Source organism: Pleurodeles waltl, chromosome 6 (assembly GCF_031143425.1).
Source record: "Pleurodeles waltl isolate 20211129_DDA chromosome 6, aPleWal1.hap1.20221129, whole genome shotgun sequence".
NCBI classification, from domain to species: Eukaryota; Metazoa; Chordata; class Amphibia; order Caudata; family Salamandridae; genus Pleurodeles; species Pleurodeles waltl.
Window position 1 is genome coordinate 1,714,396,182 of NC_090445.1, and position 24,875 is coordinate 1,714,421,056.

Sequence of the window (24,875 nt, forward strand, 5' to 3'; positions counted from 1 at the left end):
CCTTTGTGAATAGCTCTAAAAAAAATGAAACCAAATGGTTTCATTTTCACGAGTGTATTGCAACTCGTTTTCCTTTAAGGAAAACGGGCTGCAATACCAGAAAAAAAACTGCTTTATTAAAAAAGCAGTCACAGACATGGAGGTCTGCTGTCTCTAGCAGGCCACCATCCCTATGAGTGCAGGGAATCGCAAGGGGGTCGCAAATTGAGACCCACCTCATTAATATTAATGAGGAGGGTCTTTGCGACCCCCTTGCGATTTGCAGATGGTGTCAGGAACACCATCCTGTATATGGGATTGCGACTCACACATTGTGAGTCGCAATCCCATTTCTACCTACATCTGGCCCTAAGTAACTTTGCACCTAACCTTCACCAAGTGAGGGTTAGACATATAGGTAACTTATAAGTTACTTATGTGCAGTGAAAAATGGCTGTGAAATAAAGTGGACGTTATTTCACACAGGCTGCAGTGGCAGGCCTGTGTAAGAATTGTCATAGCTCCCTATGGGTGGCAAAAGAGATGCTGCAGCCCATAGGGATCTCCTGGAACCCCAATACCCTGGGTACCTGAGTACCATATACTAGGGAATTATATGGGTGTACCTGTGTGCCAATGAGAATTGGTAAATTTAGTCACTAGCCTGTAGTGACAATTGTGAAAAGCAGAGAGAGCATAAACACTGAGGTTCTGGTTAACAGAGCCTCAGTGATACAGTTAGGCAGCACACAGGGCGGTCAGCAGTCGATTCCTTGGCAGAAGGTGAAGAGAGAGATGCAGAGGAACTCTGATGAGCTCTTGCATTCGTTATCTAAGGAATTCCCCAAAGCAGAGACCCTAAATAGCCAAAAAAAGAGGGTTAGGCTACTTAGGAGAGAGGATAGGCTAGCAACACCTAAAGGAGCCTATCAGAAGGAGTCTCTGGCGTCACCTGCTGGCACTGGCCACTCAGAGCAGTCCAGTGTGCCAGCAGCACCTCTGTTTCCAAGATGGCAGAGGTCTGGAGCACACTGGAGGAGCTCTGGGCACCTCCCAGGGGAGGTGCAGGTCAGGGGAGTGGTCACTCCCCTTTCCTTTGTCCAGTTTCGAGCCCAGGCAGGGCTGAGGGGTCCCTGAACCGGTGCAGACTGGCTTATGCAGAAATGGGCAGCATCTGTGCCCATGAAAGCATTTCCAGAGGCTGGGGGAGGCTACTCCTCCCCTGCCTTCACACCATTTTCCAAAGGGAGAGGGTGTAACACCCTCTCTCTGAGGAAGTCCTTTGTTCTGCCATCCTGGGCCAGGCCTGGCTGGACCCCAGGAGGGCAGAAACCTGTCTGAGGGGTTGGCAGCAGCAGCAGCTGCAGTGAAACCCCTGAAAAGGCAGTTTGGCAGTACCAGGCTCTGTGCTACAGACCACTGGGATCATGGGATTGTGCCAACTATGCCAGGATGGCATAGAGGGGGCAATTCCATGATCATAGACATGTTATATGGCCATATTCGGAGTTACCATTGTGAAGCTACACATAGGTAGTGACCTATGTGTAGTGCACGCATGTAAGGGTGTCCCCAGCACTCACAAAGTTGGGGAATTTGCCCTGAACAATGTGGGGGCACCTTGGCTAGTGCCAGGGTGCCCACACACTAAGTAACTTTGCACCTAACCGTTACCAGGTAAAGGTTAGACATATAGGTGACTTATAAGTTACTTAAGTGCAGTGAAAATGGCTGTGAAATAATGTGGGCATTATTTCACTCAGGCTGCAGTGGCAGGCCCGTGTAAGAATTGTCAGAGCTCCCTATGGGTGGCAAAAGAAATGCTGCAGCCCATAGGGATCTCCTGGAACCCCAATACCCTTGGTACCTCAGTACCATATACTAGGGAATTATAAGGGTGTTCCAGTAAGCCAATGTAAATTGGTAAAATTGGTCACTAGCCTGTTAGTGACAATTTGGAAAGAGAATGAGAGAGCATAACCACTGAGGTTCTGGTTAGCAGTGCCTCAGTGAGACAGTTAGTCATAACACAGGTAACACATACAGGGCACACTTATGAGCACTGGGGCCCTGGCTGGCAGGGTCCCAGTGACACATACAACTAAAACAACATATATACAGTGAAATATGGGGGTAACATGCCAGGCAAGATGGTACTTTCCTACAACACGTTTCTCCATCTTACTGCCCACTGTATTTCTGCTGCTATGTGATATAACCCGCACGTAAAGGACTGACTTCCCACCCTCATCCGATATGGGTCTAAGGGGCATATTTTCGAAACCCCTTGCGATGCCTCTGTGCCGCCATAGTGTCCGTTTTTTTATGCTAAGGTGGGTTTTTCCATGCGTCATATTTATAAAGTGGCGCAATGCTTGCATTGCGCCACTTTGTGACCCCTTACGCCATATTATGCCACGGCAGGCATAATGTATGCAAGTGGGCGTTGATTTCACTGCTCACGTTTTTCCATCATTTTTAACGCCTGCTCAGGGCAGGCGTTAAAATGATGCACCCGTTTTATTCAATGGGCCTCCCTGTGCTTTGCTACACTAATGTCAACTTTTGTGATACTAGTGCAGCAAAGCGCCACAGTAGCATAAAAATGTTTTATGCTATTGTGCTAACGGCAGTCATGGTGCGCTGTGTTGTAAATGCAATCGTGGTGTTGCTAGGTACCGGCAAGGGGGGCACAAGAAAAGCAGTGCATCATAGCTGATGCTCCAATTTCTTGTTAATGTGCCCCTAAGGTTCCCCAGTGCAGCTTTCGGTCTCTGTGGAAGGAACAAGCCGTGACCCTCATGGAGAACAGTTCAGGACGTGTGGATCAGGAGGGCAGCAAAGACATACAAGAGTGGGAGAACAGTACTTGGAGAGCTGCTCTGCCCAGGCCTGGCAAGGGAGGACTGCACATTTCAGTGCCCGCTCTCGAGTGAGAGAATCTTCTGTACTGCACAGATGGGACACCTTTCCAGAAATATGGAATCGTTTCCCGGTGGACCAATCATTCCACTGACCCCAGTGCCCTGATCCTCTGACTGAGGTTGGGTTTCACACTGCTATGTTTACACACTGTATATGAAGGGGTCCCACTTTACATAAAGGGCTCCCACTTTATGCTGACACTTTACATGAAGGGGTCCCACTTTACATGAAGGGCTCCCACTTTACATGAAGGGCTCCCACTTTACAGGAAGGGGTCCCACTTTACATAAAGGGCTCCCACTTTATGCTGACACTTTACATGAAGGGCTCCCACTTAATGCTTACACACTTTACATGAAGGGGTCCCACTTTACATAAATGGGTCCCACTTTATGCTGACACTTTACATGAAGGGGTCCCACTTTACATGAAGGGGTCCCACTTTACGTTGACACACTTTACATGAAGGGCTCCCACGTTATGCTGACACACTTTACATGAAGGGGTCCCACTTTACGTTGACACACTTTACATGAAGGGGCCACGTTATGCTGACACACTTTACATGAAGGGGTCCCACTTTCCGTTGACACACTTTACATGAAGGGCTCCCACGTTATGCTGACACACTTTACATGAAGGGCTCCCACTTTACATGAAGGGGGTACCACTTTACATTGACACACTTTACATGAAGGGGGTACCACTTTACATGAGGGGGTCCCAGTGACACGCAATACTTCCGTCCCCTGCGTCCAAAACATGCTCTGTCTGTACTAGGGGTCTTGGCCGTGGACCCCTGGGGGCGTCCCTAAACTCCTGCACAGATGGTGGGGGCTGGTCGGCTAAGGGGGGCTGCAGGGACTGGTGCATGATGAACCCAGCCACTGACTGCAGTATCACCCTGGGGGTTAGCTACAGCTTGACCTGGTGTTAGATCGGTCACCGCCCCACCCTTAATTTCCTGCTCCACTGGTTGGCTGCTGCCCATCCATCTTGCCCCAGTTTTTGACCCCAGTACTGGCTGCTGGGTACAGTCCCCCCGTGCCCACGCACCAGCTGCACAGTGCACTGTATGGGACTGAGAAAGCGTAGCTTATATAATCTATTTTACCATGAAATGTTTATGAACTAATGTGTGGCAATGCCATATAGAAGATGTATTAACTTATTTTGCTATAACGTGCACTTGAAATATGACCACGGGGAGTGGCCGCCAATGTATACGTGGACTAATAATGATGAATAAAATGATTATAAAATGTTATACTGAATACGTTTTATACTAATTATTAATGATTGCGTTATTGAATTTGTGCTGAAATCCCTGTAGGCCTTAAGTTAGCATGAGCCGAAGCTTAGCTGCCTGGCTCTCATATTAAATGTATTTTTCCTATCTTGCAGTGTGCTGACTCGCAAAAGGACATGACCCCTTGTTTTCTTCAAACTAGAAGCTGAATGTAACCATACTAGACCCTTTCCCATGAATTCCGCATTGCTGGTAGAAAATATCAAGACGAAATGAAACAGTGTAGATTAATGTAATGTACAAGGTCATTCAAACCAGTGAAGACAATGAAGTTACTGAGCAAAAGATGTGCAAAGAATTACAGAAGAATGAAATCATACCGGACGTGCCACCTCCGAAGACGTCAATTATGAATACCAATAAAATGTCTGTAAAATAATATGGGGTGAGAGATAATGACATAATTTGTTTTCCCATTGGATAAAGATAGTGGGGTATAACCAACGACCAATGACATTTTAGGGGAATGTACAACGAAAAAGGGATAAAATCCCATGACACGGGGAACCAATGAGGTGGGTTAGGGAATGCTATTGATTTTATCCAGAAACTTTGTCACTCTGTTTGGCGACTTATTGGCTTGCTTAGAACCATCCTCGTCCTTAGATTGCCTATTTACACTTTACCTCTTTATGAGGGAAGTGCCCCTTATGCCCCGGAGCTGAGTTCTGACTGATGGCGTTTTGTCTGATGTCCTGAAGACGAAGACTGAACCTGAGTGCTGACCTAAACCTTGGAGGGTAACTATGACAATACAATTGTGATTTGTCTGTTTGCTTTTCCTTTCTAGGTACCAACTGCTTACTTTTGACAGAGACCATAGTTAGATGTTTTCCAAATTAGTGTTCTAAATCGTTTTGCATGAAGCCCAACATGCCAATGCTAATCAGTGGTTAGGATAGGTGTTCACAAAATTGACGCAAATAGGCAAACGACTGAATCTATGCTTTGTTGAACCGACGCGCTATTGACATTCTGCTAAATTGATCTATGTTCACACTGTGTTATGTTCTGATATTCGTGATTTTTGCCTTAATGAAATCTTATCAAAGTTGCCATATAGTAACTATGCTATTATGTTTCTTCGTTTTGAGATTAACACATTTGCTCTTAGAATTGTAACCAATAGGGAATAAAACTCATAAAATTCTACTAAACTGGTGTGGTTATTCATGACTGACAGGTCATTGTGGTTTCTTGTATTGATTAATGTCTTTGACTAAAGTGAAATGCATTGTGGTGATAAATATTGGTGACATTATTGACATATTGATTGACATATTGATTAGCTATCTTGTCCTAAGGTGTCTCTCAACTGGGTCAAAAGATTAATTGTCCTAAAAAGAGTCCTGATGTGTAATAAATTATCATAAAGGGACGCATTAACAGTTCCTCCAGGGTGATGTGATGCTCCCCCTCCCCCTTTTCTCTACCTGAATGGATGCCACATCTGACTGCGACCCTGGGTAGTCCTATTGCTCTGACGCCCACAGATAACCCCGGTAGTGTTCTCACGGTGCGATGCACCAACACTCCCATCCTCTGGCTCAAACATAACTCTTGTGCACCATAACTGGTGAACTGTGCAAGATTTCACCATTAGCCAATGCGGTGGCGCCCGGGACAATGTCTGAAGAAAGCAATGTTACAAAACAAGGAAATCTACAAGACAATGTTTGATTCGAGTCGGCGGATGCTCCCTGGTTTAAAGTGATTCAAGGCATTCGCAGGATGAACTTAGAAAACTTTCTTGAAATTACTGGGCCCATTACAAGGTTACTTTACAATAGAGTATCTTTTTTGATCGCAAGAAGGAGCTCAGCTATTTTGTTTTTTGAACAAATATTTTTAGTGCCCCGATTTTGCAACATTCCAATGTCCAATGTGCTTTTGATGTTGAAACAGATGCTTCTTATCATCAAATAGAAGGTTATATTTGTTTTAGAAAAATGCAGAGAATTTACCGGTTCATCTAGTAGCTGACTTTTCACAGAATGCTCATCTGCAAAGTTAAGTTATACTATCACTGATCAAGAACTTTTGTCCATTAACTGATCTTTTGATGACTATAAACAGAAAGGACCAGTCAAGAGAGTTGAATCCTCTTTCGAAGTCTATGAGCACGAGCGCAGTGGAGCCCATGAGTCCACTGTGATGGTACCCTGAGGGTGCAGTGGACGATGCTCCGGCGGGGGGGGGGGGGTGTAAAGCTTCACTGGTCCAGGGGGACAAGCGAAGTTACCACACGCAGAAGCCTATTGGACTTTGGCGTAGATTTTGATCTCAGCATTTCTGAGGCAGACCCAGCGATAGGAAGGACATTGGTCTAAGGGGCAGCCCCCTTCATGAAGGATCACGATGGTGACTGAGTGAAGTTTAGGAGGAAACTGACCCTTCTCTTGATACATAGTCAGTAAGTGAGGAGAGAGAGTCATCTTGAATTTGGTATCATATTCAAACAGGATCCGCCCGGGGGCGGTGTCTTTCCTGGATTCATATGAACAGTGGCTGCCTCAGTCTCCTCTGTGGTGATGGGTTGGGTCAGAGCCTCTGTTCACGATGACCAGTGTCTCCAGTGGGAGGTCATCCGCCGGGGGCTGAACCGCCCATGGGCAGACCTTTCCTCTTGGGCACCAGGTCTCCATACTCAGAGGTGATCTGTAGCGCTGTGTTGACCTGATCCCCGAGCGGGCCTCTTAACTTGGGGATCATACTGGAAACAAAGGGGCATATTTAGGAGGGCCTAGCGCCTCCTTGCACCATATTTACATCATTTTTTTACGCAGATGTGGCCTAACAAGGCCTAAATTGCTGTGCCATATTTACAAACAGATGCAATACATGCATTGCACCACTTTGTAACCCCTTGTGCCACATTATGCCTGCGCCAGGCATATTGTATGCAAGGGGGGGTCCAGCGCTAGGGGGGTGTAATATGGCGTGAAGGAGTCTATGGCATTCCTTTACGCCATTTTTATCTGCATTTCTTAATGTCTGCTCAGAGCAGGCGTTAAACAGAGGCTGCCTTTGATTACAATGGGCCTCTGGGTGCTTTGAAGGATTAGCGTCAAATTTTTGAAGCTAATCCTGCAAATCGCCGGACTAGCGTAAAAAATATGACACTAGTCATCCTTACTACCATCATGGTGCGCCGTATTTTAAATAAGCGCTACCATGGTGGCGTTAGGGTGATGCTAAGGGGCACAAGAAAGGTGGCACTACACTAAGTGCACTGGGTGCACTGCCACGTTTTGTAAATCTGCCCCAAAGTCTTTGGTTGCCAGGCAATAGAGGAGTTTTCCATTCATAGCTAAGTCTCAATGAGGAGATCCAGCTCTGATAAGCTTACTCCACCCGTATCTAGCACAGGGGTGCCCTGGAGGCCACCGATTGGCGCTGAATTCTTTCACCTCTTCTTAAGATATTTGGCTTAAGTTCTGAGAATCCTCGTCGCCAGATCTGACACTTGCTGATTTATCTTTGTGTTCTTCCTCCCACAGAGCCCTTGCCGCGCCTTGAAGCTCCCTCTGTTAGTGGTTCCTCAAGCTTGTACACTTTATATACATATATCACCTACAGAGAGCTCCCTTACTCATGTACCGTGCACTCACACGCCACAGTGGTCAACGCCCCATCTCGGGAGCCCCAATTTTAAGCGCCACTAGGGTAAGATCTGAAGTTCCTCTGGAAGGGGATTTGTTGCAGTTGTACAGAGCACGTCTATGGCGGGAAGGAAAGGGTAGACCACTTCAGACATGCGTCTATGCACCACCAAGACTCGGGTATCCCGGGTGGACCTGTGTACCGTGTCCACCACACATCGCATCCACTCGGCCAGCGTGGCCTTCATGTGCGGCTTTGCTGCCCAAGCCCTGGTGGAGTCTCGCACTGGGTCTAACACTGCGGTGGTGGCTCCTCTGTATGGGCTCCAGAGCTGCGCCATCCTTGTTCTGTGGCCCGCTTTTAATGTACAAAGAGTGAATAATAATATATTATGGACTCTTGGGCTCTGATTTATACTTCTTTTCCGTGCATTGTATTTTGTAAGTTTGCGCCGATTTTGCGTCAAACAATGACGGTAATGCGGCGCAAAAAAAGTATAAATCAGGACATTGGTATAGTAAAGAAAACCATGCTAGACAGCAAGAGCCTGTGCCATCTTGTGATAATATCTGATGGCTGGAGCCGGGCACAAAGGCGCCTGACGCAGCCAGCAGATATGAGCCAGAGATGGTGAAATCCCAGTCCTGGCTCTCCTGCAATGCATCAGTGCCCCCATCTGTGCCATGCTGAAGGGCTACTCTCTTCAGTGCTGTGACTACACACCACTCAGCCTGTCACCCCCCCTTTCCCACTCATCACAGAGCGGAGGGTGAAAGAGCAGAGACTGAAGACTGCGCAGGTTCAGGGTTTCAGTTTCGTGCTCCAGCGCTGGAAGGAGGCGGAGTCCAAACTGGACCTGCGCAGGCAGCATGGAAAGCAAAAAAAGTGTTGAAATAGTGTACGCGTCTGGGTGAGCGTGTGTCTGAGACAGTGTGTGTATGTACGAGAATGTCTGTGAGTGAAAGTGTGAGAGAGTGAGTGAAGGAGTGAGTCAGAGAGAGTGAGGGAGAATGACAGTGTAACTCAGTGTTACAGTGCACACATTCAGTTAGAGAGAGTGACACTTATAGAATCATAGTGTGAGTGAGTCAATGAGTGAGACATAGTGATAATGAGTGAGACAGGGTGAAAATTAGTGAGACTGAGGGCCTGATTTATGAAAAGTTAGTGACCCTTTTACGTCATTTTTTATGCAAAAGAGGAGCAAACGTACAAAATATAATTACATTTTCTAAGTTTGCACTGCTTTTGCGTAAAAGAATGACCTAAAGGCAACGCTAACTTTTCATAATCAAGCCCTGAATGACTAAGAGGCTTATTTACAAGCCCCTTGCGCTGCTTCACTTTTTCCCATATAAAAGTGACACACCTGCGGCATGAGGGGCTTGTAAATAAGCACCTAAGTGTGGCTGAGTGAGACTAAGTGAGTGAGAGTAAGGATAAGAATGTGTGACAACGAATGAGACAAAGTGGGACTGAGCCACAATTATTGGGACTGACTGTATCAGTGAGACCAAGTAAGTCAGAGGGAGAGTGAGCATGAATTAGGGCCAGATGTAGCAAGGCATTAGCGCCTCGCAAATGGCGAAAAATGCTGTTTGCGAGGCGCTAATGCCCTCACTCGATGCAGAAAAACATTTTGCAAGTCGGAACCGACTCGCAAAATGTGTTTCCGACTCGCAAATAGGAAGGGGTGTTCCCTACCTATTTGTGACTCACACCGCGATGTAAGTTACCATCCACTTGAAGTGGATGGTAACACATTCGCAAAGGGGAAGGGGTCCCCATGGGACCCCATCCCCTTTGTGAATGATCACATAATTATTTTTTCAGAGCAGGCAGGGGTCCTATGGACACTGCCTACTCTAAAAAAAAACGAAACAAAACGTTTCGGTATTTTTTTCTATTTGCAGCTTGTTTTCCTTTAAGGAAAACGGGCTGCAAAGAGAAAAAAAAACTGCTTTATTTAAAAGCAGTCACGGACACGGTGGTCTGCTGTCTCCAGCAGGCCACCATCCCCGTGAGTGCCTAGACTCGCTATGGGGTCGCAAATTGCGACCCACCTCATAAATATTTATGAGGTGGGTCTTTGCGACCCCATAGCGAGTCGCAGAAGGTGTCTGAGACACCTTTCTGCATCGCAAATTGCGAGTTGCAATTTGCGAGTCGTTTTCACTCGCAAATTGCAAGTCGCAATTTGTGTTCTACTTACATCTGGCCCTTAGTAACATTAAGTGCAAATGAATGAGGCTAAGTGAGAATGAGTGAGTCAGAGTGAAATTGAGTCACTTAGAATGAGTGAGACTGTCAGTCAGTGAGAGTCAGTCAGATTAAGTAAAAGTGAATGCAAGACAGAACGAGTGAGAAAGTAAGACTACGAGGCATATTTACAAGCCCTACCTCCACCTTGAGCCGCCCTTGAGTCATTCATTTTCACGCAAAGGCAGCGTTAAGAAGGCTCCCACCATGCACCTAATTTACAACGTGGCACTGTGCAAGCATTGCACAACTCTGTAACCCCTTATGCCACATTATGTCTGAATCAGGCTTAATGTATGCAAGGGGGCGTTCCCACGCAGGAAGGCCCAACAAGCAGCCCAGTGAAATTTACAATATTTCACCATGCACTTTTTTCGTCATTTTTAACGCCTGCCCAGGGCTGGCATTAAAGTGATGCTCCCATAATAACCTATGGGCCTCCCTGTGCTTTGCTGGACAACGTCAGAATTTTTTACGCTAGTCCAGCAAAGCGCTACAATAGCTTCAAAAATGTTGACGCTATTGTCTTAACCTGTGCCATGGTGTGCAGTATAGTAAATACAGAGCTACCATGGTGACGTTAGGGGGAGCAGGGGTTAGGCCCCACCTTTTTTAAACGTCACCAGTTGCCACTGTAACACAGCATTAATGCCTCTGCGTATCATGCTCAGACCTTATAGTAATCTTACGACCACATCTGTAGGTGCCAGTTGCGTAAGAATGTAGGTGCTACTAAGATTACCTTGCCTTCCTTCCAGCGGCCTTCCACCACCACGTCTCGCAGGGACGTCAGCAGTAACCTGGGTGTAGGATAGTGGGAACATTCTGCGTAGGATTGCAGTGCCCCTTCAATGTTTAGTGTTCCACACATGAAAGACCCCGTTGTAACTAAATCTGGTCAGAGCAGGGCTGCATGTCCCAAGCAGGGTGCGTAATGCAGCCGGTGAAGGGTGCCTGGAGATTTTTAGGCCAGCACCTCTGTTTATACCCTCACTTAGGCTAGAAACATTCCACAACATGACCACAGAGGCAGTTCCTTGGGCCATGTTGGTGTGGAGGACGTGTATGTCTTGGTGGTGGGCTCTGGAGCTGGGGGTTGCTAGTGGTTGGGGTACCACCATCCAAAAGTTACGTAACAATTGTGTCTCGTGAAGTGGATGACCTGTGCATGGAAACAAGAGGAATTATTGTTACCACAAGGGAATATCTGATCCCCAACCCCCCAACTACACCCTTCCCCACACTTCCACCCAAGAAGTATCTGTCACCCTAACAACGCCCATTTAAGAAAGAATACACTTTGCAATTTGTTAAATCATTACAGAAGGCAAAATCAACTGTTGAATCAAGTCATTTGAATCAATAATTGCGGCATGGAGCGCAGAACAAAAGGAGAAAAATGACCAGCATCAGCAGAGGTCTGTTCTAAGGAAAACAGATCAGCCATAAATGAGAGGTTACTTCAGAAAAAGAGGGGAGAGACCAGGGGAGAGTCCACCTAGCAGCCTCTGGGTGGGGCTCATTCTATAGAGTGAAATCCAAGATGCATACATGTGTGCGGGCCAAGGCCTGGACAGCCCGTGCAGTCATGCTAAAGAAAGAACAACACAGCTTACAATCAGGTCAGCGCTCGTGTGACACTTCAGTACTCACAACAAATCAGTGCCACGTCCTCACGAGAATGACATTGTGGTCCCGGTAGGTGAGACCCTGGAAAGCGTCTCCAGGGCGACCACGGAGTCTGAGGAGAAGCATCGTCTTGTACAGGAGAGGGTGAGGTGCTTGAAAACCTTTACAAAACATCTGTTACACACTGCATGGATGACAAGGAAAAGGCGTAAATATTCAAAGAAGGTCTGCATTATCCAATGGGAAAATAAATAATCGAAGTCTCCCGCGACCTATGCGGATTGGTTACTCGCGGGTGAAAGAACGGATCAATCAGCCGTTGGATTGCATCGACGCTGCAGAGAAACACCTTAGAATGTGGGAACCTCTTCTGTCTTTTAATGCAGCTAGGTTTCCTGTTCCTAACCCGGAAGATAACTCGTCTGCTCTGATAAGTGGGTAGACATCTGTCCAGTGATGAAGAAATAAGACCCAAGAAGCAGGAGGCGTGGTGAGGGAGTGATCGCGCCCTTTTCTTCGCTTACCTTGTTGGTGGGGGTTAGCTGTCTGGGGCTAAGCCCACGGCGGGACATAAACCGGAGCTCGGACATAAACTGGATTCCTCCTTAAATGAGGACTAAAAAAAACAAAAAAATAAACACAGCTTCTCGGCTGAATATGTCAAATTCTTTATATGTTAATTATATTGTGTTTATATATATATATATACTTTATTTGACCATGGGTCATAAAAGTTACACATTAAATTATACAAAGAAGGTGCATTTGTTCCATTATACTTCCACACTGGCATAAAATAGAGTTTAGAATAAAAATAGCTTCTATAGGCCATGGCCTACTATAGTCCACCATTGTTCCGGATACATAACTTAACATTTAGATGCCAAGGTTTCTAAACATCTGCTTCATAGTGTTAAAAATAATACAAATATTTAAGGCTCTTAAAACAATATGAGATGGTTTCAGATTCAAGTTTCCCAGGTGGTACCATCACCAAGATAAGTGCAAGCTATTAGGCCCATGATTTAAGCTTTAGAGTGCTGAGTTGATGTTACATAATAGTACAGTTTCTTGGTAGTTTAAGTGGCATACTTTAGTAAGGGCGCCTGCAACCGGCACAATCGTATAGGCAAATTTAGGCACTGTCAAGTCATTAAAAACACAAGCACAATGTAATAAAAGCTTATATAGTAACTTAAAATGGTTATCAGATTCATGTTAAAATGGCACTAATGCCAGACAAGTGCATAAAAATAGCTCTTTGCGGCTAACACTAGTGATACAGTAGCAGAACCACAAAATGATTACCCACGTATTATCTAAGAAAAATCTGTTCCAAAGCCCTATCTAAACCACATGGTCAATAATTCATCATCATCATCATCATCATCAACTTTGTTCGATCCATGGCCATAAAAGCACATAAAACAGGATAATAAATAATTCTTAAGGAATAAATAAGTACACATCTTTAACTTGGTGTAAAAACATTAGGACAATAACTTGAATTGCACATGTGGCTCTAAAACTTATCTATAAAGGGATGGGACTTTGAATTACTTTTTGGAGATGGCATCGTATGCGCCAAGCTGTTGCTAGATACTTGCTTACTGAGAGAATTACATCGGTTGAATTATGGCTTTTTAGAACCCGTAGAGCCAAAGAGCAGTTCTTGAATCCCATGTCCCTGCAAATATTGCGAATCCATTTTAAACGTGGAATCGCATAGGCTGGGCAGAAGAACATGAAATGCTCAATGGTTTCGAAAGTACTGCCACAGGCAGGGCATATATCGGGAAGGTTAGTCGGCCCCCACCTATGAATCAGTGACAACAGGGGCAAAGAGCCAAAGCGAAACCTTGCATATAAGCTCTTGCCCTGCGAATCCGGTATCACATCCAAATAGGATTCAAACTTTGGGGACCATTTAGTATCAATGAAGGAATTAGTTAAGCGACCATGGGATTTGTGAGTTATGTAGTTATCCTTAACATAAGACCAATAGGTTAACTTTAAAACGTTTTTGTGCCGTCTCTCTAATTTATGGGGATTTTCCCAGTAATCGCCCAGACCCAATAGCCGGAGCCAATGGGCCACATGGCGAACCCAGGGAAGAGTATTAGCGTTTTGACATTTCAATAGATCGAGTAGTGCGGTCTTGTATATATCTAGTTCGGGGGTTGTCCACAACCTAATCCAATAGAGGAGAGGTCTTAGAGTAGCTAGATCTGCTACTCGGCTTAACCCCAGATCTAGAAATAATGGGAGCAAGGGTGTGGTACGTGGACATGCAATTAAGGCCCTTGCAAAATTGTTTTCCCCCGCACTGATCTTATTACAGTTAGCGTAACCCCATACCTCCGCTCCGTACAGGGCTGCACTTTGAGCCTTAGCTGTATAAATTTTTATTGCTGGGGAAACTACTTTTGTAGAGGTGCTTTGATAAAAACGCAATATAGATGAGGCTCTGTGTTGTAGGAGCCCTGCACTTTTTGTAATCTGCTCTTCCCATAATAGTTTGTTAGTTAACCTAACTCCCAGGTAATCTATAGAGCTTACTTCCTTCAACAGTACTCCCTCAATATGGATGGAACATTTTTTCCTAGGTCCCTTAGATAACACCATCAGTTTAGTTTTGTTAATATTAACCTCCAACCCATGATCACTACAAAATTGGCTAAACCGGTCAACAAGGGTTTGCAACCCCATTGGTGTCTTAGAGATGAGAAGTGAGTCATCGGCGAAAAGCAAGATGGGAATTTTTTGTGTATTCAGGGAAGGGGCATCATTCTGGCCTATGGACACAGTCTTTACTACTTCATTAATAAATACGGTAAACAGTAGGGGGGCTAGCACACAACCTTGGCGAACTCCTCGTCTAATTGGGATCCGCTCTGTCAGTTCGCCTTGTTCACCCCACCTCACTTGGGCATAGGTGTTCTCATGTAGTCGTTTTAACAGGAGTAAAAGATCCTCTGGGACTCCCAATCTACCCAGCACTTCCCACAGCTTGGCTCTTGGGACCAGGTCAAAAGCCGATCGCAGGTCTATAAATACCACATACAGGCATTGCTTGGCCACAAGAACGTATTTCCAATGCAATATGGCTAATCGAAAGACCTGGTCTATCGTGCTAGTTTTTGCACGAAACCCTGCCTGTAAATGAGAGAGGATTTGGTGCTTCTCGACCCAGTTGATTAGCCTCTGCAGAATTTGTTTAGCAAATATTTTTTGTAGGTTGTCTATGAGGCTAATTGGCCTGTAGTTAGCTGGAAGATTAGCATTTCCTTTTTTATAAATGGGTATGATCTCTGCCCCCTTCCATGTATCTGGAATTAGCCCCCCTGCAGCTATGCTATTTGAGATGGCATTAATATACCAGGACCAAATGGATGGTTCCGATCTATAAAGATCTCCAGGGAGCTTGTCTGGTCCAGGTGCTTTGCCAGGTTTTAGGCTAATTATAGCCTCAAGGGTCTCTTCTATTTTAAAGATAAGGCAACCCTCAGGGACACACTGAGCCACCACTTGGAGGGCCATGCTGGAGTTTGATTCCAACAATTTAGTTGGAGAGTGGACCACATTAGTGTCCATTGGGCCTTCTGGTAGGGCATAAAGAGTAGTAAAATGCTCTACCCAGCTTTCTGGTTGAATATGGTTGCTGGGACAGCTCCTGCCTCCATTTTCTCTTTTGGACAGAAGTTCCCAGAAACGCTTGTTATTCTTCTCTCTGGAAGCATCTAATAGTTCCTGCCACAGAGAATCCTCCCACCGCTTTTTAGCGTTAGACAAGGTTACTTTGTATAGAGACCTGGCTTGTTTAATTTCCCCCTGGGAGCCAGACATTACTGCTACTCTTAACCCGGACTTGTCCTTTGAGCACCTCTCATCAAACCATCCCTTGCGTGCCCCTGTCCCTTCATGTGGCTTAGACCGCTTTGTTTTGTAAAAGAACCCCCGTAGCTGGGTAGTCATGCTGTCATGTATTTTGAGAATCGGAATATTCCCTACAGCCTGATCTTCATACTCAGCCAAACTATTTAAGAAAATCTGATATATTGCTCTGATGTGGTGGGGGTTGGACATCACTTTTGGCCAAGTAATCTTGGTAAATTTGTTGTTCCAGCAAGGTGGCGGAATTATTGTAGCATAGTTGTTGAGTGTTCTCCTGAACATTTCTCCAGAAAGGGTAAGGAGCAAGGGGAAATGGTCACTGTCACATCTCACTTCTACTTTCATGTCTACCAAATGGGGCCACAGCCTAACATCAACCAGGAAATAATCGATAGTGCTTATCGACATGCCCCTTTTAAAAGTAGGTGCACTATTCATATCAGATGGAGTTCTACCATTACAGGCCCTAAGGCCATGGTTTAAACATAATGTGGCTAATTGCATGGCCACCCGAGATTTTTTACAAGGCCGGGTAATATATAATTGTGGGATCCCCCACTGCTCATCTTCTTCATCTGTTAAACCACTTATGAGAATAGAAGGCTCGAAGGTACAATTAAAATCTCCAGCTATGATTAGGATAGTTGAGGGGTCGAGGCTTCCTACAAATTCAGACAGAATAGCCAGGGTACGGGACTCGGAGCCATTTGGGACCGATCGTATATAAACATTAACAATAACAATTGATAATCTTCTGTTGAACGTAATACACATGGCTTTTAGATCTACAGAATCAATTTCAAGAAGCTTATGGTCGCACTGCAAGTTCTTATTAACAAGTAATAGGAGCCCACCTTTTGCCCGACCCCTCCCCTTCTCTGAAGGTATAGCAGATGCACTAAATGAGAGAAATCCATCAATATTAGTAGCATCCTCCGCCCAGGTTTCCTGAAACAAACATATGTCTATTTTTTTAATAAAAGAGGCCCATTCATCATCATCTAATTTCTTTGCCAGGCCGGCAATGTTCCATGACATGAGTTCTAATGTACATTTGTCTTGATTTATCACCACGCTTGAGCATCCAGCCTCTACCGCGCTCGGGTCATTACTACAAATGTTTGATGATGGTGTTTTATCATCCCCCATCAAATGTGGGGCCTTGGGGCGGGCTATCACATTAGTTACTAGGTCAGTAGACAGTCATACTGGGTTAGGCAGCGGCCTGGGATTAGCTTCCTTCCGTGCTGCACCTCCACGGGAATTATTTAAACCATCGAAACTTGCCGGTCCCATGGCTGGTCCAGAATTATGTGGGTGTAACATGAATCTTATTCCCCCCCTGGTTGTTGCGTTATCCAAGTGGGTACGACAATCAAAGTCCATTAGTTGTGACACCATATGCTTGTCTTCAAGAAAAATAGTTATTGTGTCAAAATTGGTCCCTGTGATGCTGCATCTCTTGGCCGATATTATGTCAGAGCGAATAACAGAGAGACAACTTCGTCGGGAGCGTATCCAGTGTATGACTTTGTTGATCAGGGAAGCTTGGTTCTCAGCTAACCCTGGCGGTAGTTTTGGCACATTGGTCAGATAGATTTTATTAGTTCCCTGACTTGGAAGCAGGTCCTGGTCTTTGTTAACTACACTCTTGTTATTATAGCGAGAAAGAGTGATGTTATTATAGGGGATCTTATGTGACTTGCTAGGGGTTTGTGTAAAACTGGAATATTGGACAGTTTCCGGTGGGTCGTTATATTGTGTTAATACACTTATGTTCGGTTTAAAAACAAGCTTTATTCGTCTGTGGCCCTAAAACATAGCACAGGTCAAATAAAATCACAATCAAATCATTACTTACAACACAATATACTCAAAATATAAATATAGGAGTCATCATCTCATGATTCTAATTAAACATACGGGACAGCATCCTACAGTGCACAGCAATCCTCGCAAACCCCGAAGAAGGAACGAATCGCATTTCTTGGAGCTGCGAGTCAGCCTAATCCTAAATACATATTGGATAACACTTGTATATTCCTTCCCATATAGTCAAAAATTAAGAACCATTAAGTCCCCGTAAAACTACCTTTGATCAGTTAGACATCGCAGACCAGCTCTCTCACCCCTTGCAAGGCTTCGGAGAGCCCCATTATGAACCCCGTATTTCTTTTAAAAATCAGCCTAAAGCACAGGTCACGCTCAAGAATCGCATATCCACTAGCAGGTTGAGAGCTTGATCCTGGTTAATAACATTATATTCTCTAAAAATTCGATTTAAAAACTTTTTCCGTTCATCTAAGAACCACAAGCAACCCAGTAAGATATGTTGGCTGCTGAATTTTTACTTTAAGGCCCAGAAAATCCCTCATTATGGCTCTTGTTTTCAAATCCATGTAGCACCAGGTTTACCCTGAATCTGAATTTTAACCCCTTGTCCTTTAATTTGGGATTAGGCGAAGCCTTTATAAAGGGAAACATATCCTAATTTCTCCACCCATGCACCATGAACTGGGTAGAGATTTTACCCTCCAAATAACGTAAATCCTCTCCCCTGGCACTTTTATTTACCATGGCATGCAGCTCCTGCTTAGGGATTTGTTTTCTGCGCCACTGATCGCGGCTAAACCCAAAGTAACACAGATCTTCTCTAGCGGACCTCTCACTTCAGAGGTCCAATTCAGATCACTTATCCTTATTTCCCTTTCACATAGGCACACAATTTTGGGGATACCGTCTTCAGACAGTCTCAACCAAAATTTCAAAGCGGCTTGCATTCGCAAGTAATTCCGCACCGTCATTTGGCATTCAGCCCTTATAGCTTGGATCATACTTGAGGGGGAAGCGTAAGCAGTCGTTTCACACATTTACCCTCTTCCATATCCCAATTCAACTTCCCAGCGAGAGTTAAAACTCCCACCCCATATTGAAATTGAGGTCGTACCATGGCATTAAAGGCAGAAAGTACAGGGCGAAGAAACCGACCCCCATACTTCCAACTAAACTGCTTTAATCCACAAACTGATGTTAATGCTGTGGATTTTAGTGACTCGATATGCTCTTGCCATCTCAATTCAGAGTCAAACCACATACCTAAATATTCATATTTATCAGTCATTTCTACTTTACCACCTCCCAGGTACCAGGAAAAAAAAAACTTCCATTATCCCAATACCATTATATTTGTCCTATCAGGGTTAACTGTGAGCTTTTTACTTTGGCAATAGTTATGGAAGACATCTAATTTTCTTTGCAGTCCCAACTCCGTCATGTCAACTATCACCAGGTCATCAGTATATAATAAACAAGAGGTCTGGGTCCCATCCATTTTTGAGCATAAACCCCTGGCCTCATTTAATACGTCTGGCAACTCAGGCAGAAATATGGCAAACAATAGAGGGGGGCATGATGCAGCCTTGTCGCAACCCATTCTTTATTGGGATCTTCTTTGATAACGTCCCACAAGTATCTAAAATCACTTGTGCCCTATTTGCATATGTAGTCCCTGGAGGAGAAAAAGTAGTTCTGAGTCGATCCTGAGCCGCCTCAACATATCCCACAACAAACTCCGATCTACCAAATGAAAAGCGGCTGGAAAATCCACAAAGCAACAAAATAGACGTCCTTGTACCTCTATTGACTTTTTCGCCAGTGCCTAGAGACTAAAACAATGGTCTATTGCGGAATGACCTTCCTTGAAGCCACCTCGGTCTACAGGAATCAAATTATTTAACTGTACTCAGAACTTTATTAGACCTAGCAATAGTTTAGCTGCCAAAACCTCCAACTGAAGGCCAACGGAAGGCCTCCTCGAGCAGATTACCCTACTACCTAGTAAACAGATTGATCAATCAGGGAAAGGAGTATGAGGTCAGGTAAAGTACGAAGCAATGCCACCAATCAACCCACAAATCAAACAAAGAGGAAAAGGAAAAGAGAACCGGCTTCGAATGACTTGGATCGCCCCACCCCGCGCAGGAGACCAGCCAACAAAAGAGGCAGGGGCTCGGATGAGCAAAACTCCAGCATGTAAGAATCCAACCAGGGAGAACCGGACCTTCGGAAAGTTGGGACCCCTCCAGTCAATCACCGCAAGATAACTGACTACTTTGCTGCCGTAAGAACTCATGGTGCTGAAAAACTGAATCGCCGACACCAAGCAAACTAAACTTAGAGGGTGGCATATCACCCATCTATGATCTGCAAACTCAAGGAAGCTTCAGAGAGAGAGCTAGAGTGAATCTACCTGCCCCCTCTTCTCTTTCACCAACAGTAGTGATCATGAGAAAGCAGCCTCTGTGAGTAGACCCTCCTTGTATAGCCCAAGTTGCCCGCACTCCTGCAACAGGGGCTCCCTATATTCTCTGGCAAGAGAAAATCATAAGGAGCACCAGCACGATCCGGCCAAGCACCACTGGACGTTCAGCTCAGTAAATCTATCGATTCTGGATTCAGAGATGGTAGCAACCGTGGAAATCCTAGAATAAGACCCCCAGCAAGGTGGCCTCTCGAGCCTAAACCTCAAACTCCACTCCTTTCCGATGTATGGATGTGAAAGTAAGGAACTGGAGCTCTGGGAAATGGAACTGAGCTTTCCAAATAGATCACCCAAGGAAGAAATAGTGATAGCCGCACAGAATCATCCCCATAAAGCAACAACAATTGAAGGTGCCTTAAGCGGGGATCACAAGTCCAACTCACAATCACCATCACAACCACGACCCCCGGATGCAATTGGGAGAGACGATATGTGGGCTGGAATCCTGAATTCAATGCAAGCAATGGTTATGGCTCTGCAGTTCCATTCAACTAAAATGGATATCCAAGTAGACTTGTTAAATACAATGGTGGTATTCGTCTTCGGAATTGACAGCAAGCTGGAAGAGTTAAATGCTTTAATAACAAGTGCGCAAGCTAAGCAAGCCAATGACTTCACTATCTGCTCCTGCAAGGAGGTGTTAGATAAATTATCTCAACTGCCGCTAATCCTAGAAGGAATATTAAAAGAAATTGTCTCTGCCCGGAATAATGAACACACATATGCTAACTCCCTCGCTACTATGCTAACATCGCTCCGGTTGCGCAAAAACAAGAGGCGATGCTCCACTCCCCTCAAACAGCCTCATCGTCAACCTTAAGAGAGGAAAGAATTCTGACAGAAAGTAATGCTTCAGTAAGCTTCAGTATAAAAACCGTGGAAAATCATTTTCCGTTACAAGCTACCTACAAGCATGGGAGCTCTGAGAAACCCTTAACTCGGGTTCTATCAAAAAGGGAACGAAAACGGGCAAGAAAAGGAAGGAGGTCTGCACGATCTCTCCAACTATCTCCTTTACAAACCACCTAAATCATCCCAAATGAACAAAGCCAGGAGCACACGGCACCAAGTGGAAGGCATAATAGAGACATCTCTGTCCCCGCACGTACAAGTACTGACACAAAAGTAGATGTAAAGATCCCCTTTGATTCAACAGGTGCTGTTCAGCCAATAAAGTCCACTTTGAGGTCCCCCGTAGTACTTGGCAAATATACGGACAATTGTACAAGTCCCCCAAGGGACCAGCAGAGTATAAAGTCAACAGCCACTATGCATGGACAATTCAGCTAACTATCACAGGTAAACTTAAGCAGTAAGAGGAATGATCATGGCACCAGGTGAGGTGAAACGGGCTACAATGAACAAAACAAGCATGCAGAGCAAAAGCAGTCCTCTCAAACAGGTACAAAAAATGACGAACCAAATTACCAGCTGCGCTGGATTCCGGAATTCACCTCAAGGTCCCCTACAGATGTTCTCAATCGCTCTACTATTTTAAGACTCATAAAAGAACTTCCGGACTGACAGTATGTGGCCTTGGATGACATTGCTGCAATCAAATTTATTCAAGAAAGAGGCAGCCAACAAAACACACACCCAACACTTACTATCTTTGCCGACCCGGTCCTATCCAAACAGATTATGGCCTTTGATATTATACTCCTACAAGAATCCTGGGCGATGGAATCAATACCATTAATAGGATTTATACAATATGTCAGTCCAGCCACAAAAACCAATAGGTCTGGTCGGTCGAAGGGAGGGCTAGCGATATATATTAGTACGAGCATCCTAGCAAAGATCTCAGAGCACAAGGAGGAAGATCTACCCTTTCAACTAGTGATGCTTGATGGATGGGGAAAGAATACACAAGATCCACTGATCCTAGTCAAGATATATATTAATCCAAAAAACAAAAGAGTTGAAGCAAATAAGTTATTAAACCAACTGATAAGGATGAAAAGTACAGTGCAATCAGCATACTGGCTAATTTCGGGTGATTTCAATCCCTACCTATTCCACAACCCTGGTGAAGAGCATACTCAAACAGTGGCAACGGTGCCCGCCCAATCTTTCCCAATGAAAAGCAGGAAAGACATGTTAGGTGAGAGTTTTATACGCACCTGTGAAGCTGTAGGCCTCTTTGTGCTAAATGGTCGGGAGCTGTCCGACATTTCTCCAGCGTGGACAAGATCCTCCGGGAAATCGGTCTCTAACCTTGACTACACACTGGTAACTCCTGCCCTGTATACATTAGTGAATGGCTTCAGCATTTTGGACCACATGGAAAGTGATCATAAGCCGCAGGTATTCGGGATTCGCTCATCACCACATAAGCCAGAGACAGCGGTAGCCCTGGAAGGGGCGATAGGCACTGAAAATCTAAATCGACTTAAATGGTCATCCGATACTATTAAAAGCCAAGCAAAAGGGGCACTACCAAGGTTAGAATCAATGGCTACAAGTGGAGCAAAATTGACAACGGTCTTGGAGAACTTCGCAACCGATCTTATAAACAAAGACATAGGAGGAAACACAAGAAAGGGAGTACGATTGAATTATCAAAAAGGTTTACATCTACTGCAGCAAGTCCATAGAAGGAAAGCAGCTGTAGGTAAACTACTAAAGCAAATGCGTAAATTCCCAGACAATGGGTCATTATTGGCCGCCTTGCGAGAGCAAAGGAAACTACTTAAAAGGGAACTATGGACCTATAAAAAACATCCACATGAGACGCTTTGGGCCAAACTACACTTTGCGTCCAAAACATCTGACCCCAAAAGATTCTGGAAAATCATTAATACAATGGATAAGTGTAGGAAAGTACCATCTTGCCTGGCATGTTACCCCCATTTTTCACTGTATATATGTTGTTTTAGTTGTATGTGTCACTGGGACCCTGCCAGCCAGGGCCCCAGTGCTCATAAGTGTGCCTGACTGTGTTACCTGTGTAGTGACTAACTGTCTCACTGAGGCTCTGCTATCCAGAACCTCAGTGGTTATGCTCTCTCATTTCTTTCAAATTGTCACTAACAGGCTAGTGACCAATTTTACCAATTTACATTGGCTTACTGGAACACCCTTATAATTCCCTAGTATATGGTACTGAGGTACCCAGGGTATTGGGGTTCCAGGAGATCCCTATGGGCTGCAGCATTTCTTTTGCCACCCATAGGGAGCTCTGACAATTCTTACACAGGCCTGCCACTGCAGCCTGAGTGAAATAATGCACACATTATTTCACAGCCATTTTCACTGCACTTAAGTAACTTATAAGTCACCTATATGTCTATCCTTTACCTGGTAAAGGTTAGGTGCAAAGTTACTTAGTGTGTGTGCACCCTGGCACTAGCCAAGGTGCCCCCACATTGTTCAGGGCAAATTCCCCGACTTTGTGAGTGCTAGAGACACCATTATATGCGTGCACTACACATAGGTCACTACCTATGTGTAGCTTCACAATGGTAACTCCGAATTTGGCCATGTAACATGTCTATGATCATGGAATTGCCCCCTCTATTCCATCCTGACCCTGGTACTGCCAAACTGCCTTTTCAGGGGTTTCACTGCAGCTGCTGCCAACCCCACAGACAGGCCTCTGCCCTCCTGGGGTCCAGCCAGGCCTGGCCCAGGATGGCAGAACAAAGGACTTCCTCAGAGAGAGGGTGTTACACCCTCTCCCTTTGGAAAATGGTGTGAAGGCAGGGGAGGAGTAGCCTCCCCCAACCTCTGGAAATGCTTTCTTGGGCACAGATGTGCCCAATTCTGCATAAGCCAGTTTACACTGGTTCAGGGACCCCTCAGCCCTGCTTAGGCGCGAAACTGGACAAAGGAAAGGGGAGTGACCACTCCCCTGACCTGCACCTCCCCTGGGAGGTGCCCAGAGCTCCTCCAGTGTGCTCCAGACCTCTGCCATCTTGGAAACAGAGGTGCTGCTGGCACACTGGACTGGTCTGAGTGGCCAGGGCCAGCAGGTGACGTCAGAGACTCCTTCTGATAGGCTCCTTCAGGTGTTGCTAGCCTATCCTCTCTCCTAAGTAGCCAAACCCTCTTTTCTGGCTATTTAGGGTCTCTGTCTTTGGGGATTCCTCAGATAACGAATGCAAGAGCTCATCAGAGTTCCTCTGCATCTCCCTCTTCACCTTCTGCCAAGGAATCGACTGCTGACCGCGCTGGAAGCCTGCAAAACTGCAACAAAGTAGCTAAGACGACTACTGCAACTCTGTAACGCTGATCCTGCCGCCTTCTCGACTGTTTTCCTGGTGGTGCATCCTGTGGGGGTAGTCTGCCTCCTCTCTGCATCAGAAGCTGCAAAGAAATCTCCCGTGGGTTGACGGAATCATCCCCCTGCAACCGCAGGCACCAAAAAGCTGCATCACCGGTCCCTTGGGTCTCCTCTCACGACGACGATCAAGGTCCCTTGAATCCAGCAACACTGTCCAAGTGACCCCCACGGTCCAGTGACTCTTCAGTCCAAGTTTGGTGGAGGTAAGTCCTTGCCTCCCCACGCCAGACTGCATTGTTGGAAACCGCTACTTCTGCAACTACTCCGGCCTCTGTACACTTCCGGTGGAAATCCTTTGTGCACAGCCAAGCCTAGGTCCACGGCACTCTAACCTGCATTGCACGACTTTCTAAGTTGGTCTCCGGCGACGTGGGACTCCTTTGTGCAACTTCGGGTGAGCACTGTTTCACTCTTCTTCGTAGTGCCTGTTCTGGCACTTCTGCGGGTGCTGCCTGCTTCTGAGAGGGCTCCTTGTCTTGCTCGGCGTCCCCTCTGTCCCCAGACGAAATTGGCGACATCCTGGTCCATCCTGGGCCACAGCAGCATCCAAAAACGCTAAACACACGACTTGCAGCTAGCAAGGCTTGTTGGCATCCTTTCGGCGGGAAAACACTTCTGCACAACTCTCCACGGCGTGTGGGATCCATCTTCCAAAGGGGAAGTCTCTAGCC